At 42.7% G+C, this 4,117-nt stretch overlaps 1 pseudogene; it reads left to right on the top strand.

The window, feature by feature from the left end:
• The first annotated feature begins 207 nt into the window (after window positions 1-207).
• Window positions 208-1,434, top strand: LOC102732169 (derlin-1 pseudogene; annotated as a pseudogene).
• Window positions 1,435-4,117: the final 2,683 nt, after the last annotated feature.

The raw sequence follows: 4,117 nt of genomic DNA, 5'->3' as shown, positions 1-4,117 counted from the left end.
AGAGGGAAGGAAGGAGGGAAGGGAGGGAGGAAGGGAGGGAGGGAGGGAGGAAAGAAGGAGCTGAGGGAGAGAGGGAGAAAAAAGAAGAATCATTGTTAATGCATGGTGCAGTCTACCTCAAGGTGGGAAATGGTGGAAAAAGTCTGGGAGGTACCAAGAATAGCAGAAAATAGCCAAAGCAGAAATAAACTTTATACTTCATACATAGGTGAGTGAAGAGGGGTTATATGTGCAAGAAACAAGAAACAAGCAATTGAAGAACAGTGTGGCAGTTCCTTAAAAAGCTGAAGAGTTATCATTGAGTCAGCAATTCCATTCCTAGGTGTATACCCAAGAGAAATGAAAATATATGTCCACCGGAAACTGGCACACAGTTGTCCAAAGCAGCATTATTTCTAATAGGCGAAAGGTGGAAACAACCCAAGTGTCCATCCACCGGTGAATGGATAAACAAAATGTGGTACACATACAGCGGAGTATTATCCAGCCACAGAAAGGGAGGAAGTACTAAAGCATGCTACCACGTGGATGAAGCTTAAAAACATCTAGTCAAGTGTGGCACCACATCCGGGGATCTCCGCCTTCCGCTCCCTGGCTTGGGCGGCTTCCTCCCCCACACCTTTCACTCACAGAGGGCACCGTGTGGTGAGGGGCCAGGGTTGGGGAGTTGGGCGGCTGTGCACATCCTAGCCACCTAAAAGGTGAAGATGTCCCAGGAGCATTCCAGACATGCCCTTGGTTGGTCACCACTGTCACGGTGACCTTGTTGGCAAACCTGGTCTCATCAGCCTGTCTCCTTCTTCCTCTGGTCTGAAGAAGCCTTCCTCTATCGCTTCCAGATTTGGAGGCCAATCACTGCCACCTTTTACTTTCCTGTGGTTCCGGGAATTGGATTTATTGGTCAATTTCTATTTCTTATATCACTATTCTACACGATGTGAAACAGGAGCTTTTGATGGGAGGCCAGCCGACTATGTATTCATGCTCCTCTTTAACTGGATTTGCATCGTGATTACTGGCTTAGCAATGAATATGCAGTTGCTGATGATTCCTCTGATCATGTCAGTACTTTATGTCTGGGCCCAGCTGAACAGAGACATGATTGTTATCATTTTGGTTTGGAACACAGTTACGGCCTATTATTTACCATGGTTATCCTTGGATTCAACTGTATGACGGGAGGCTCAGTCATTAATGAGCTCATTGGAAATGTTGTTGGAGATCTTTATTTCCTCCTAATGTTCAGCTACCCAACGGACTTGGGACGAAGACCTTTTCTACCCACACCTGTTTTTGTACTGCTGGCTGCCCAGCAGGAGAGGAGAGGTGTCAGAATTTGGTGTGTCCCCTGCTACCATGAGGCGAGTTGCTGATCAGAATGGTGGAGGTGGGAGACACAACTGGGGACAGGACTTTCGGCTTGGGGACCAATGAAGGTCACAAGTCACTCCACTCAGATGAAGTTCTCCCGGTGCTGGGTGCAGCGTGCTTTAACAACCAAGTTCTAGCAAAAGCTATTAGACCGACCATACTAAATGTAGTCTTCTGGTACATGATAAAATTTTTTAAATCCTGAAGAAAAGAATATGTTCCTCAAGTTTCATGATTCTCATTCAACTCCTTAGTGCTACAAAGAACAAGTATCAACTGTGCAGATTTCAGAACTGACTATATTTTTTTGGTGTCTTCTCTTCCTTTTCCGTCTGAATAATGGGTTTTGGCAGGTCTTGGTCTGCTGGCACCAAGCTGGCCGTCTGGGGTTGGGTCACCAAACCCTTGACAAAGGGACTCCTACCTCTTTCTTGCACACATGCCTTGCTTCTTCTTCCTAACCCAAAATTTGCAGCTAGAGATGGTTTGCCCATAAAACGGTTCTGCCTTTGACAAACTCTCTTATTGACTTTGGCAAGGCCCAGTGGCAAAGAACTTGTCCACCATTTCCCTCCTTTGGTGGCAGAAGTGTAATAGGGGAGAAGACTGCACCAGCAGATGGAGATCTTTTTCAGCTTTTGGAAGTGTTGTGACCTGATAGCAGTTGCAACCATTTGCCACCTCTTCAGATGCATTAAAAAAAAAAAAAAAAGCACCACTGAGTCAGTGAGGGCCATAGAGTGGTGTTAATGAGGCATGAGGGTTGCTGCTAGGCAGTTTCCGTAAGTGAAGTGATCCAAACTATAGTGGAGCTGAATCTTGCACAGGAGCTGGGTGCTAACTGCGGTGGGCATAATCCCTTTGCATCTCATGTAGGGAGTCCTGGTTTTGTGTGTACCCAGAGTAGTTGAGATGTATTGTGCTAAAAAGTTCCAAATCACATTTGCCTCTTTGAGAGGCACCTGGGCATTGATTCTATTTCATTCCCCTTCTGGGTATATGTTTATTGAATAGTGTCAAGAGGAGAACCTTATACCCTATTTAAACTGTCATTTTTTTTGGCCTCCCCCTCCCTTTTAATGGCCATGTGCTTCTGCTGATCGTGAGGAAGGTGCAGCTCCTCTGTACATAGATCATATTTTAAGAGCACATCTAAGTGAATCACATACTTTTGGGTTGTAATGGCTTTAGACTCATTTGTGTTTGAGGGTCTTTATTTTGAACCATGAATGTACATCAGACCAGCTTACATACCCACAGCTCCTTTTTCAGAGGTGGGCTTTTTCCATTAGAACTAGGCTAATCCCCCGATAAAGGTTTTTGAAGGCTAAAAAAACTAAACAAATTAAAAAAACAAACAAAAAAAAAACCATTAAGTCAAGAAGCCAGTCACAAAAGACCACAAATTCTCTGATTTCATTTATATGAGATGTTCATAACAGAAGAATTCATGGAGACAGAAAGTAGATCCGTGGTAGGGAAAGGCTTGGGAGAAATGGAAAGGTTGTGGGGTGATTGCTAAAGGGTGTGAGGTTTCTTTCTTCCCTTTTAAAGATTTATTTATTTTAGAAAGAGGGAGAGAGCATGTGCAAGCTGGGGGAGGGGCAGAGGAAGAAGGAGAAGGAAAGAATCTCGAGCAGACTCCCCAGTGAGCATGGAGCCCAACTCGGGGTTCAATCTCACAACCCTGAGATCATGACCGGAGCTGAAACCAAGAGTCGGATGCTCAACTGACTGAGCACCCCATGAGGTTTCTTTTGGGAGTAATGAAAATGTTTGTAATTGGTTGTAGTGATGGTTGTGAATAAACTAAACACCACTGAATTGTACATTTTAAATGGGTGAATTTTATGTTGTCTGAATTACATCTCAATACAACTGTTACCAAAAAACCTCCCCCCGAAATAAGGAGAACAACTTTGGCAAAGCAACTCAGAAATGAAAAAACCACCCTGTAATAAAGGAAAGTGAGACAACAGGTGAAAGAAAGCACCTCACCGAGGCTTACAAGACTGAACCCAGAAGACCAGCAAGAGGACGGGAGCTGCCAGCTGGCGAGGGCATGAGGGCGAGTAGGCAGCAGCAGATGATAAACAGGTCTGCATCTGGAGTACTCAGAAAGGTGACTTGCTGTTGATACTACAGTCTCTGTAACACTGGTAAAACCTGGTGTTTAAAATTTCCTCAACACTGGGACAAACGCTTATCTCATGAATTATCTATTTGATGGGGTAAAATTCCCACTGCACAAAAGATGGGCATTATCATAATTATGGCGAATTCATTTTTGTATGCCCTGCAGCACTTAGCTTGATGCCTCATGCGCAGTAGGCACTCAATAAATATTTGATGTATGAAACTAATCATCATAGTCAGGACTCAATGCTCTGTACTGTAATTATAAAACATAACCAAGGCCAAATTTTCACCATCAAAAAAAAAAAAAAAAGCAGAACATTATTCCACATTTGAAACATTTTAATGGATCTTTCAGTGAGAGTTTTAATTCAGTTAACAACTAAAATACACACAAGCATAATTTAGTAATCTAATATGAAAGTAAAACGATCTATCAGAAAGGTAAGGACATTTTGAGAAATGCCAAGAAAATGTGACTTTCTTCATATTATATACACCATGAAACATTTTTCATTATTTGAGTTACTTTAAAATTTAAATTCTGCTTGTTTCTCAATTAAATTTTTTCATGACAGATGCTGAATATTGACCTATTTTTTCCTGACAA

Source organism: Leptonychotes weddellii, chromosome 10, assembly GCF_054177405.1.
Source record: "Leptonychotes weddellii isolate Sample4059 chromosome 10, ASM5417740v2, whole genome shotgun sequence".
NCBI classification, from domain to species: domain Eukaryota; kingdom Metazoa; phylum Chordata; class Mammalia; order Carnivora; family Phocidae; genus Leptonychotes; species Leptonychotes weddellii.
The sequence above is the reverse complement of the archived record's forward strand: the minus strand, read 5'-3'. Positions and strand labels throughout refer to the sequence as shown.